At 45.0% G+C, this 14,177-nt stretch overlaps 1 long non-coding RNA gene across 1 annotated transcript in view; it reads left to right on the top strand.

Annotated features, from left to right (window-relative positions):
- LOC138260772 (uncharacterized) overlaps nucleotides 1-7,275 on the top strand; it is a 196,104-nt gene extending 188,829 nt beyond the window's left edge. The window contains exon 4 of the long non-coding RNA XR_011198979.1: nucleotides 6,286-7,275. This is a non-coding gene — a long non-coding RNA (uncharacterized lncRNA). The remainder of the gene's footprint in view (nucleotides 1-6,285) is intronic.
- The last annotated feature ends 6,902 nt before the right edge of the window (nucleotides 7,276-14,177 follow it).

Here is a 14,177-nt window from a genome sequence, read left to right as displayed (position 1 = left end):
ACACCCTGAGGCTGAAGGAAAGAAAAAAACAGCACTTACCTGAGGCGTCGGAGCCCCCACCAGCCGCAGGGACCCCCTGGACCGCAGGACTCCTCACTGTCGTCTCTGCACAAACCACCAGGCCGAGAGGAGGAAAGAACATTTCTCAAATAAAAAAAGCAGCGCCACAGTGACACCCAATGGCCAAAGACGGGCACTGCACCCTTCTGTCCATAGTAAAAGGAAAACAAGCATTGGTAAAAGCAGACTGACAGCAGCACCCTCAGATACTGACTACACCATAAGCCTGGTGGGACTCCAAGTCCCAGGCACCTCTCCTGCTGCCCCTCACTTGGGGCAACTTGAAGGACAATGCGGGAGCTATTAAGCGCACCGCGCATCACCGCTCCTGTTTCTTGCCACAAGCCTGGTGGGACCCCAAGTCCCAGGCTCCTCTCCTGCAGCCCCTCACCTGGGGCAACTTGAAGGACAACGCGGGCGTGCCCGTCAGAGACCGAAGGAGGCCGGGCTGGGCCCCCCCTCTGGGCCCTAAGGTACGGCGCCAGGCTACTCAGTGCCGGAAATTATTTCAAATACCTTTTTTATATTGCACTGTAGCTCTATTCTTTAATGGGGAAGCACAAGGCAAAAGGCAGCCCTGTATTGGGCTCTGTCAAATCTAAAATACCTAAAACTAACAAGGCCATGCTACCCCACACCAATTGTGTTGCTAAGGAAATTGACGATCTGATTGAAGAGGTGGAACAGATCTTAAACAATAAGGAGAGAGCTCGACGAAAGGAGCCTAAAACCGGTACTCTTATTCCGTTCCTAACTTCAAGACCGCATACTGTTTCCAATTCGCAAACCGCTACTTCTCCTTATCAGGTGTTAGCCTCTCAAGGCTCTACCAAAATCGCTAGTTTTCCCACTCCCCTTGCATCTCATCTCGAACCTGAAGCATTAAAAGCCAATGCAATGAATTTCACAATTCCCTGCTCTAATCGTTTTTCTCCCTTGGTCTCTCAAGATCTGGAAAATCCTCAAATAACTTCCCAGACTTTGTCGCATACGGAGAGCGCTCCTCTGCAAGATGACTTGCTAGCACTGGTGTCTAGCCTCAAGAGCGAAGTAGGTGAGCTGAAATCTTTACTGCTTGAAATCACCACGCTTCTCAAAAGCAAACATCTCCTCCTTACTTGCGAGCCTAAGCCAAATCCCGTGATAATCAAACATCCGCTTGTAAAAGGCGTTTTGTCAATCGGGCCCCTGCCAGCGCCAGCAAGTGCAGCAGGACCTATGAAAAGGCATTGTCTCCACAGCCGGCATGTGTTCCCATCGGAAAGTAACACTTCCCTTTCTTCTAATGTTCATTTTAAATGGGACACTACAAAAGCATCTTGTCGGAATCTATATTTAACCAATAATACCTATATATATATGTGTAATGTTCCATCCTTGTCTCCAAACACACGGGAGGATAAAGCCTCACTCGTTAACAAGGCCTCGCACTGGTTGAGATACGTTAGAGGCTGTGGCTCAGTTATCCACGATGATATTCAATCTGCTGAATGAGTAAATGGCGTGCCCGGTTGCTGGGATTTCATAAAACTCAATCTTAAAAATGCCGATTTGGTAACAGGTCTCCTAGATATGGAAGCACGTAACTCAAATAGGAAGACTTCTGCTATCTTTCTCAGCGATAGCCGCCCTTCTGCTGGTCACATGCAGCTGAATCCTTCCTCCAGAAGAGTCAATTTGGCCCTGAGTCACTCCGCAGACTATCAAGATTTTAGGCCATTAGGCCACCAGGTCTTTAAAGGTACATTATTTGATCCAGCTCCTACGATTAGCACCGGTCCTGCTCTCAGTGGCCAAACAGCATGCGAACTTGACTCCGAGGGGGCTAGTTCTGACATTGACTGACTATGTCTTACTAACTCTTGTATTTCCATCTTTAGCCCAGATCCACTGGTTACAGGTCCTTTTGCTAATGTACCCAGTCCAGGTGTCGTATTACCACTGAAATTACAATCTGATATTACTAATAATTTTATAAATTTACCTTCTGCGGAGCCCATTGACAGCCATGCCCTAGACAATATTGTTAGCAATTCAACCTGTTCCACTGCTCAAGCGACAGCAAAACTACTGTCCTGGAACGTGGCTGGCATTAATGGCAAACTTGCCGACACTGAATGGGGGGCATATGTTGAAAACTTTAATATCTGTATGTTTCAGGAAACTTGGGCAACACACTGCACGTATAGACCAGGGTTTAGCTCTTTTTTAAAATCAGCTAAGCCATCTTTAGCAGGTAGGGCAGCAGGGGGCTTATGTACCTGGGTAAAATCGACAGACAGAGGTGGGAGGATTTAAGGAGGTACATGTAGATTCCCCTGATATCTTGGCCATTGCTATCCAACCAATCTCAGGCTCCCCTGTTCTATGCATAAATATCTACAGTAGGCCAGGTCCTTCTAACCATCGTTCAACTACTATTGAGTTATTGAACACTTTAATCCCGGACCTCCGTTTAAAATATTATATCATAATAGCAGGGGATTTTAATGTTCAACTCGAACTCAATACAGACCTCATAGAGGTTATGCAGCCTGAAGACAGCATATGGAATATCCCCCCCCTATCCTATACAACAAACTTCATATAAACCCTGTATTAGGGCTACGCAGATAATAGATTTTATGATGCTACATGGTCTCCATCTTGGTAATGGCCGCTTTCCAGCTGATACTCCTGCCAGACCAACTTTTTTTAGGGGCTTATATAGTAACACACTGGATTACATTTTCTTTGATTTAAGAGTTTGGCACCACATATCAGATGTGGAAGTGGGCAATCCATATACCAGTGACCACGCCCCTCTTCAGATCACATACAAGAGATCTCTTTTAGCAGGAGCTGTATTCTCTTCTGCTCCTTCTGGTGACGTGGAGTTGTCTATCTATAGGTGTACTGTAAGATGGGACTCTTTTCAGAGGTCGAATAAGCTACGAGATAAACTGTGTGTTTTAATTTCTACTCATCAGTTATTTGACAATAGCCTTATATTTGCCCCATCTGAAGTTACGTCTCTACATTTGGACCTCTTTGCAATCTTGAAAGAGCTGTTTTCCAAATGCGTTAGGCCATCGACTAACTTTAGTGCCCAACCCTGCAGCAAATGGTTTAATAAAAGGCGTAGAGAGGCTAAAAATACCTTGGTAAAGGTGTTAAGGACAAACGATAGACTATGAATTATCAACGCTAGGCGCCATTATGTATCAACATGTAATAAGAGCAAACATGAGTATGAAGAGGGGCTTTGGAGCGAATTATCTGAGGCAGCTAGGGTCCACGACTCCAAACGGTTCTGGCTTCTGGTCTCTCGTAGTGACCAGAATCGAGCACCCAATCCGGAGTCACATATCACCTCCGATGCCTGGCTTTCTCATTTAAAGGGACTGTATGGCTCCCCACTGGCCTGTGATGTACCAAGTTTGGGAGAGTTGACAGCATCTTACTCGCCTATGCCCTCTCTGCCTCCCTTCACATTGAATGAAACTGTGCTGGCCATCACTGCCCAAAAAGCAGCGAAGGCCCCAGGGTCGGATGGGATCCCCTCAGATATGTTCAAAGCGGACCATAACAACTGGAGTCCGTATATTAATAGGCTTTCCAACGCTATTCTGATTACTAGATCCTACCCTGACTCATGGAAAGAGGCAATCATCGAGCCCATTTACAAGAAAGGAGAGAGGAATTCCCCGGGAAACTATAGACCTATCAGCCTTCTTGACAACCTTCAAAAAATATTTTGCCACCAATTGTTGAGCAGGCTGAGAGAATGGATAGTGGAAAACCAAATCCTAAGCCACCTCCAAGCGGGCTTCAGGGAAAAAGTCAGTACAATAGACCAGATTTTCTGCTTTATTTCCATTAAATGGAAAATTGTTGACGTGGACTCAGGCCACCTATTCATAGCATTTGTTGATTTAAAATCAGCTTTCGATTTAGTACCCCGCTACAAACTGTGGGAAGTCTTGATCAAACTGGGAGTCCCCTGCTCTATATTAAATATCATTAGAGATCTCTATACTGGCAATTATGCCAGAATTAGAGGGGGTCCGCAAGGTGAACTAACTGAAGAATTTCCCACTGCCCGCTGCGTTAGACAAGGCTCTGTACTCGCCCCTACTTTATTCCTCCTATTTATAAATGCATGCATTCCCTATCTCACGGAGTGTTCCAATGATGCCCCCAAAATAGGAGGGCAGAAGATTCCTTGCCTCCTATTTGCCAATGACACCTTGCTGATATCCCAAACAGCTACAGGTCTTTCAACACTGAGCTCGAGGTTTATGGATTTCTGTAATGACCATGGCCTGGAAATTAATCGATCAAAAACTAAATGTATGGTGTTTGGGGACAAAAAAGGCAGGATGTGGCGACCTATTTATCTAGAGGGTGCCACGCTGGAAAGAGTTGGCGGTTTTGACTATTTAGGTCTGAAACTAGAAGATTCACCTAAGTGGCACTCTCATCTCCAGAAAGCAAACCTCCGCTTGAAACAACAGGCGAGTGGTATCGTAAGATTTGCAGCTAGATCCCCTAGCTTCGCCATGACGCCCGCTATTGAAATATATAAACCGCAAGCGGGGGGCCCTTTATGGAGCTGAATTGTGGGGCCATTGCAACCTAGACGATCTGACAAGGGTGGAAAACTCTTTTTTTAAAGATGTTGCTAAGAGTCCCCTCCAGTACCCAAATGCTTCCTATTCGAATGGATCTAAATTTGCCCCCAATTAGCCATATCCCTGCTATCAGGCCTTGGTTGTTTTGGATTCACCTAAGGTCACTAGATTCTCTTATTCCCTATAGATGCGGGCTAGTTAACCTGATGGACAATAACATTAGTTCAAAAATCAAGTGGTGTGCGTATGTAGAACGTACCTTCATTCTACTTGGTTTGGGGTCATACTGGAAGGATCCTTTATCCATTCCAAAAAATGCAACACAGACTCTGAAGGATGCATTTTGGCCTAATGCCTAACTTACACAACTGTCTGCAGTCGCATCATCATCTATGACTGGCAGTTTTATAAAAATCAAATGCCAATGTGAATCTGAGCAATACATGGACACAGTACTTTCTCCACGTGCACGTGCATTGTATACTAGATTTAGGATAGGCTCTCTTCCTCTGCACATCCTAACGTACAAATGGACTAATACTAGTTGTACCTCTAAGATGTGCCCGATGGGTTGTGCTAGGGAAGAATCCATAACCCATGTCCTCTTTCAATGTTCTGCATACCAGAAACAGAGGGCTTTTTGGATCATTTCATTATGTAGAAAAATGGGTTTTGGGAATTTCCTATTGGCTTTGAGAGTTTTTAAATCTGATTCATCTGTTTTAGTGGCTTGCTGCTTGGCAAAATATTTAGAATCTATTTGGCATTGTAGATTGAACATGTTAAAAAAAACAGGGGAAAATCAAACAATAGACGTTGGGAGTGGTCATTGATGAACTTATTCGTGAATTTCAATGTATGCATTTATCAACTTCTTACTGTTTAATTAATCTTTTATGTTTTTATAGTCTTACACTTTTTTAAATAGAAATGCCTTATTCCTACCTTATTTATTGCTTCCAGTTAGGTATGCATTTGACTTCTGATACCTATCATGAAAAATATTGCATTTTCGCACGATTCTATAATATGGTATGAATTTTTATAGGGAAAATGTTTATGTTTAAAGTCTTTTATGTAGTTCAACATTTTACCTTTGAGAATTTTTATACATAGTTTGTCCTTTTGTAAAATTATGAATTTGTGAATTGTGGTGTGCTTTTATGGTATCTATTTTTACCGAAATAAAGCTAACGAACGAACGAATGTTTGTTCGGAACCTAGTATACACACTCGGGTATGGCACATGAGTACTATACTAGCAAGTCCAATTACAACTTGCAGACCATGTGGCTTTAGATTTTCATCCCGTACATTGACATCTGTAGCCCAGGCATTGACGGAGGATGAGCAGCATGATTATTAGCTGACAACTGGCAGAACTCAGATGCCAAGTTAATGCCAGTGGTTACCCATCTTGTAGGGTTTGGATGTGCTATGTGTGATATGACCTTTGTAGGCTGGCCTGCCATGAACTTCCTCAGGGACATTCAATGATCTGTATGGTGACATGAGCTGTTACAGGTACAGTAGATGTACTGTCTTATTTACTTCTTGTGCCATTTTACACAATGCAGTTCCTAGTGTAAATTGTTTGCCTTTGTCTTCACAGCTGCAAACATGACACCCATCCAGGTCCATGAGTTCCAGAGGCGGGCTATGCGGTACCAACATATCCTGCTAGTAGAGTCGGGGTTCAGACGGATGGCCCGAAGATACCGGAATGAACGGGCCTCCGGAGCATGGAGGGCTTTCCCACAGGGTGGCCCTACTTTGCCCACCACAGCCACCATCCGCATAACCACCACTTCCACCCAGGTGGCACCACCCTTAGCTGGGACTGTTGTCCCAACGTCTGCAGTTGCTCCAGGCCCCAGCAGTGGAACACCTTCAGGGCAGCCCACAGGCATTGGCTCTACACGCCCACACACATCCTCCGCCGGTACCCAGACTGCCCCAGCTGCTACAGTTGACCCTGCAGCTTTTCAGGCAATGGAACGTAAAATAGACTGTGTGCTACGGAAAATCAGTCACCTGCAGCGGGATGTTCGACATATGAACAGGCGTGTGCAGTCCATAAAGCGGACCCTCCGGAGGGCCAACCTCTAGACTTTTTGATATGGATATGATTCCCTCTCCTCCCTCCTCTTTCCTTGTTCTCATACTTAGTGGGATTAGGGGGCTAAGTGTTAGGATAGTATAGGCTGTTAGTTTAGTTAGTTTTAGTGGGTGGGAGGTCCTGATTCTTTCTATTTTTACTGTTTAAGTGTGTGGGTGGGTGGGGGGCTATGTTGGGGTCTTGTGTGTTTACAAAGAAAAAAAAATCATTTTTTTTAAATATCAAAAAAATACAAAAAATATATATTTGTTTATGATAGTATAGTATGTGTTTAGGTTAGTATCTGTTGTCCTCCATGTGTCCCGTCTCATTAGAGGGGTGGGGGGGTTGATGTTTAGAACATTTCATTACATGTGATAAGTAAGTTTAGGTTAGGTTAGTTAGGGACAGTTGTGGGTAATGAGTAGTTAGGGTAGATTAGGGTAGGTAAGACTTTTCCCTGAATTTCCTCTTCTGTGATTACCGTTTAATAAATACATAGTGAACCCTTTACAGTATGTGTTAAATGCTTGTTGATCAGGGCCTTGGCATTAGTGTACATTAATTTTGATCTATTACATTTGTGTCCTATGCTACGAACAAATCCCAACTGGGCTGTAAGCTTGGCAGCTACCCCAGAGCTACCTTGCAAAGATTCCACCATTCGTTGCAACCACCAATCACAGTTATTATGGATCCCAATGTGTTTTTTTCAATACGTATGTTTTCAAAGTCACAAACAGTGCTTCCAGATTTGGTATTGGGGGAACTGTTTTAGACCTGACTGCAGTGTGATGTTCAAGGACACCCTTATAAGGTGAGTGGTCATAAGCACTCTTGCAGTATCGTCTTCATGACTCACATAGATCATTTGTGACACTGTTCAGCATGATTACCTATTTGGATGTAAACTCAGACACCTTCATTCATGCAGTTTTTGGAGTGTTTGCTTAGATTTGTGTGCACTGTTATATGTGTTAGTATTGCATGGTAACAACATTTTGCTGCCACTAGTTGATGACTTAGATATCCCTTGAGGGAGCATTATTCAGTCCAACACAGCATGATGGTGTATGGTTTCTCACTTCATCAGATATTCCCTCAGGGAGGGCAGAGTATGATGCAATCCTGGTCAGTGTGCAAATTTATCTGACTACATAATTTCAGGACAGTTGTATTGACAAGTTACGTAATTTGACAGGAGGCACATTTCAGTTATCTACTGCACAGTTGATGTGTCACATTACACAGAGACAAAGTTGTTGTGTAAGTGCTATTTATTGAAAAGTGCTGTAGTGCTATATGTACATTGTCCATGATTGTGAGTCCATTATAGTGACATCTTCCATTGTGATCCTACACAAGTGGTAAAGGAAAATGCATTTGACATGCTGGGGTGATGTGTCAGACAGTGCAGAGGGACAGGATTTGCCAAAGAGTAAGAGAGAGACAAGCACTGGGCAGGCTGACAAGATATACAGTGGTTTGCAGAACAGTCATTGAGTACAGTTGTTGTAATACTGGCATGTTACAAAGCGCTGGACCTTGGTAATAGTTGGCCATGTGGCAGGGACTAGTGCTTCCGGGTGCTTTTCCGTGTGAAGGTGATCTGTTCCATGTCTTCTTCTTCTGATGTGTGTGTTGCCTCCTCTGTCCTTGGTGGTGGTGGTTGTGGAGGGGCAACACACACCTCAGTGTTAGAAGACGTGGAGTCAGACATCCCGGTCACTGCTACCTGTGAAGGTCTTAAGGGCAGTACTGCAGCAAGGAGGATCTGCTGATTCTTAAGAATAGCAGCCACATCACAATGGTAGGCAGCCAGGTCGGCCCTGAGGGGGTCATGATTCCATTTGTGCATGCAGTGAAAGGTTTGGGGTGCGAGGTGTTGTGGCAACTCCCTTACTACAGTGGTGACTTCCTTGACAGTTTCTTATAGTCCTTGCAGGATGGATGTTAGGGCTTGCATAGCTGCTGCCTGATCTGCAGATGACATCATGCACGAAAGCACCCCCTCTAGGCCGGCTGCCATAGTTTGCATCCCCACCCGCACCTCATTGGCCAGCTCCCGCTGTACCCCAATTACAGTTCTCTCAAAGCTGGTGCCTGTGTCGTCTGAGTCCTCAGCTGTATTGGAGCTGGCAGGTCTTACAATTGGGGTGGTGGGTGGATCCTCTGTGATGGCTGCTTGTTTTGGCCTCCTCCTTGTGACTGAAGGTGGGGTCTGGAGGGTTCCAAGGACATCTTGGATGGTCTGCTGGGGAATGATTGTCATTCATCCATGTCATCAGGGTATTCCGGGACAGGCATATCCACAGGAGATCCACCGTCTTCTGAAATGAAATGCGGTACAATTAGTGTGTGTGTGTTGTGCCATTTGTGATGTGACATGCCTGTCTTGTGATGATTTCACATTGTGATCTTGTTTCCTGTTCATTGCTCCAGTCTTTCAGATGGGCATTTTCCCAGGCCTATGGCCCACCTGCATGTCACATGTACATTATTAAGTTATTGGACTTCTCTGCCTTACGCGCTCTGGATTGTAGTACTGAATATAGACCCCCTGAATATCTTCAGATAAGAATATCAAAGACAGACTATCAAGGGACAACTATTGAAAAGTAAGTGAATATTGGGAAGTACAGATTTACTATTCTTAATTCCATGTCTGTGTACCTTGAAGACACGTGTACAACATAGGTACATATATGCCAAGTTAAGTATTGAAAATCTAGACTTTCCTGTCAACATTTATTTCGATAATTTGTCTATGATATTCTGTTGCATCAATATTCAAGTTTCAATATTTAGGGTCCACGCTTTCATCCTGAGTGTTTCACTGTTATTCTGCCTTGCTGACACCAATAATCTGGGCCCAGGATGGTGTTGATGGATAACAGAGTTTGAGATTTATACAGGTGTTCTTGGTATTGCAAGTGAAAGACCCCTGATGTGACTGCTGTGTTCTTAATAGAGCCGATTCAGCGACAAGATGCTTATATTCGAACTTGAGGATGGTGAAGACGACAAAAATAACAAACTTGAGAAATGTTTGATGACTTACTTTCTGCTATAAAAGAATGTAAACTGTACATGATAGAATGGAACACACACTGTACAGATGAGACAAGGCAACTGACACGTTTGTCATCGGGCTGAAACAATGCTTCAACGTTGAGAGTTTGATAAGAATACCTTCCTTATTGCAGGTTGTAACTCAGCGGCTTAACACCATAAACAGAAGCCATGAAACCTTGAGGATATCCTCTTCATGGCTTGGGCATCTCGTACTGCTGAGTTCCAAGCCAAAGTTACACACAAACACAACTTTGCACTACAATAGACGTGTTTGCATGTTGTATCCAAGGAATCACCCCAGGAAAATCAGTATACAAAGCAAAAATGTTCCTGAAGGTGATATCGGTTTCCTCTCTCGGGAGCTTGTCAAGTGGCTGAGAGCAGGGGTCAGGGATATGGCAGACATGGACATTTTCAGAGTATTACGAAGTCTAAATATTAGAATATTAGAAAATCTGTGAAACAGCCCATCTTGCCACCCAAATCGTCAGTGCATCATTTACAAAAGAAATGAACATGCACCAAGATTAAGCCAACATGCTAGAGAAATTACTTCTAAATCTAATTCATCGTTCTCAGGTTAATGTGTTCTCCAATTATAGAAGTGATCTCACCGTTGATGATGATGAACCTAAAGAACACACTGTATCTGTGTGAACTGAAAATTATTCCTTTTTTTGTAGACACAAGTGGCACTATTAATGTGATGACTGACGTAGAATTCGCAAAACTGCAAGGATGCATCGTTGTTCTGCAGACACAATTTGCATCAATGGAACGGCTCTGCAAAACTTCCCAAGTGCATTGGTTATTTCCACTTACACTTCATCATGACTTTTATGCTGTGGAACTTGATGTTAACATTGTTGAGGAAGCTGCAGGTACTGGATGTCTCCTGAACTTCCAGAGGGCAGTCAAAATGGGTCGTCTTTAAGTCCCTTTTCAACTAATAACACTGTTCCCTAGTTCATTCAAGGGCATAGGAAAACTCAGAAAAAACAGACCCAGTTACACATTAATGACTCACTCATGTCTCAGGGGCGCATAATTCAGCATTCAATGACGAGTTGAACAAATCGTCAGCCTGCTAAAACAAAATATCACTGATTCTCAAAGGACTCACGGCAGTGGTTTCATCCTTTGTTCCCATACGTCAAGCAGATGGAAAGATTTGAGGACAACATAGTGCCGCACTAAGGCGGACTCTAAGCCCCAGAGACTTTCGCGCCAGGAGGCGCCGACGTCTGCATTGAAGGGGGCAGAGCTACCTTCAATACACTACTAAGAGCTCCAGCCCGACCCACTGTGTGGGCTGCGTGTGGGCCACGCCCAGGCAAAACCTGGGACAAGGACTGTCCTGCGCCCATCAGCGAAAGGAAGAGACAGGGCAGGGGCACCCCCTTTGTCCTTAGTCCAAATTAAGCAGTTTTTACTGGGCACAGTAAGTATCCCTGTTGGGGTGACACAATATGGGTAAAAGGAAGGCTGCTGACTCCGTACCTGGTGCTGGTAAGGAGCCATAGCTGCCAAAGAACCATGCTGCAGAAAGCTGCTCCTTAAAGGACATTGATCATTTGAGCGAGGATTATGAAGATATATTAACCAAAGGGTTAAAGCAGCCTGGTCTACAAAGCGCTAAACCAAAGGGAACTCACTTTTTTAGGGGGAAGGCTCTCAAGCCAAGTCACACTGCGTCAATCACTCATTATTCAATTGCTCTAGACTCCTCGGATAAAACACCCAGTCAAGAAGTTTCAAGTCATCCAAATCCCCCTAATGTCCACTCATCACCGGTTCAAAGCCAGCAGGTCGAACCAGTCTGTTTTTCAAGTTTATTACGCTCCAACCAATTTGCCCCGCTGGCCAGTCCCAATCATGAGAACTTTCCAGCGTCTTACTTTCCTGAAGCCCCTGATACCATGAGCACAGAGGATCTTATAGCACTGGTTATCAATCTGAGGAACGAACATGTGGGGCAGGTTTAAGAACAGTGGCGCTGCATCCAATTCAGCACCACTTTTCTTGAGCCCCTTAGTGCCTAAGCCTACCATGTGTGCGCTGTAATTAAGATACGGCGCACCATGGAAGTAGTTAGGGAACTTGCGTCAAAATGTTTGACACAAGTTTGGCACTTTGCATGATTAGCGCAAAAATGTTTAACGCTAATCCTGCAATGCACGTAGAGGCCCATTATAAATAATGGTGTACCTCCTTTTATTTAACGCCTGCTCTGTGCAGGTGTTAAAAATGCCACAAAAATGGCGCATTTCTGTGCTCCATTTTTTTCGGCCCCCATAATGGGGGAACGCCCCGCTTGCAGACATTGGGGGTCATTCCATTTCGACTTTCCCGCTGGGCCGGCAGGCGCCCGCCAAGGGAGGGCCCGCCGGCCCAGCGGGAAAGGCCCTGCAACACAGGAGCCGGCTCCGAATGGAGCCGGCGGTGTTGCAGGGGTGCGACGGGTGCAGTTGCACCCGTCGCGATTTTCACTGTCTGCTAAGCAGACAGTGAAAATCATGCTGGGGCCATGTTAGGGGGCCCCTGCACTGCCCATGCCAGTGGCATGGGCAGTGCTGGGGCCCCCAGGGGCCCCACGACACCCATTCCCGCCATCCTGTTCCTGGCGGTAAAAACCGCCAGAAACAGGATGGCGGGAAGGGGGTCGGAATCTCCATGGCGGCGCTGCTTGAGATTCAGCCCAGCCAGGGGTAATCTGGCGGGAAACCGCCGGATCCCCTTTTCTGACGGGTCAGAATGGGCAGGAAAGCACCGCCAGCCTGTTGGCGGTGCTTTCTGTCAGTCACGGCCCTGGCGGTTTTTACCGACAGGGTCGGAATGACCCCCATTATGCCTGGGGCAGGCATAATGTGGCTCAAGTGGGTTACAAAGTGGTGCAATGCATGAATTGTGGCATTTTGTAAATATGGCACTGCGATTTTGGCCTCATTGGGCCACATTAGTGTCAACAAAATTACGTTAATGTGGGGCAAGGAGGTTCTAGGCCCTCTTAAATCTGGGCTTGATGTCTTAGAATCCTCAGTTTGGTAACCGAGTCACAAAGTAATGGAACTTTCAAAAGCATACAAGTCTGTCCCTAAATATATAGACTCTCAGCCCAGCAACATGGACATTTATTGAGTTGTCGGAAAAGATTATTGAACCCGGCTGAGGGGGCACCAGGTAGACGGCCAAATGCCAGTAGTCTCATTCCTAATACCATGCAGACTTGCCCGCTTACAAATGGAGTTGATTGTGGTGGAATAGTTCTAGACATCGATCTGTGGCATGCAGTGTCAGACTTCGAAATTCTCGCCAGATCAATACCGACCACAACGCATTAAAGCAGTAGTTCCCGACCTGTGGTCCGGGGACCCCTGGGGGTCCATGAAGCCTCCTCAGGGGGTCCGCGACTGCTTAGAAAACGAAATAATATTTACAGATTAGCCCCTCAGCTTTCAGTGATGATTCAGTGGGGGTCCGCAGAAGTCAAAAGATTGGGAACCAGTGCACTAAAGCTATCACCAAAAGGCAATCTGTTGAGGAATACTACTCAGTGCTTAATTTGTGCCTGTTGTTTCTGGTGCAGAGCACCGGCACTTACTATTGAGGCGCTGCACTTAGTTTTCTACCTCAGGCATTTACTGTGAGGAAAAGACACATATGGCAAAGACGGAGGAAGAGAAAAACGAAAGAGCGTCATAAAGGGATAAAGTAGAAAGCTGCAAGAATGAGCCGAAGGGGCAGGGAGTGGCTGTAATGGGTTAAAGAGGCCCGAGATGGCTTCGGGATTACGCTGCCTTAGTATTCCTTATTCACACATTTAATTGCATCAATAATCGTTACTTCTTGCCTCTGATACCAAGTCCAGGGGTCCACCATTTAAACCAAGCTAGACTTGTGTGGCGCATATCACCTGATCCATGTCAATGGAGGAAATGAATGGAAGACTACCTTTCGGACAAAGTTTGGTTTGTTCGAATACACTGTGATGCTCTTTGGGCTTTGCAACATTCTAACAGCATTCCAATACTTTATCAATGATGTATCACATTAGTTCCTAGATGTCTGTGCTATTGTCTACATAGATGACATCTTAATATTCTCTAAAAATAAGCAGGAACACTCTCAGCTTGTTAGGGCCATTCTGCAACATCTACATGAACACACCCTGTATGCCAAATTGGAAACATTTACATTTAACACTGACTCAGTAGAGTTCCTTGGATATCACGTATCACCCAGCAGCATTATCATGGACCCCTAAAAAGTAGACACTATTCTTTCATGGCCAACCCCTACATCTGTTAAGGATGTCCCAAAGATTCTTGGTT

This window comes from Pleurodeles waltl, chromosome 10 (genome assembly GCF_031143425.1).
Source record: "Pleurodeles waltl isolate 20211129_DDA chromosome 10, aPleWal1.hap1.20221129, whole genome shotgun sequence".
NCBI classification, from domain to species: domain Eukaryota; kingdom Metazoa; phylum Chordata; class Amphibia; order Caudata; family Salamandridae; genus Pleurodeles; species Pleurodeles waltl.
This window is presented reverse-complemented; position numbering and strand designations above follow the sequence as displayed.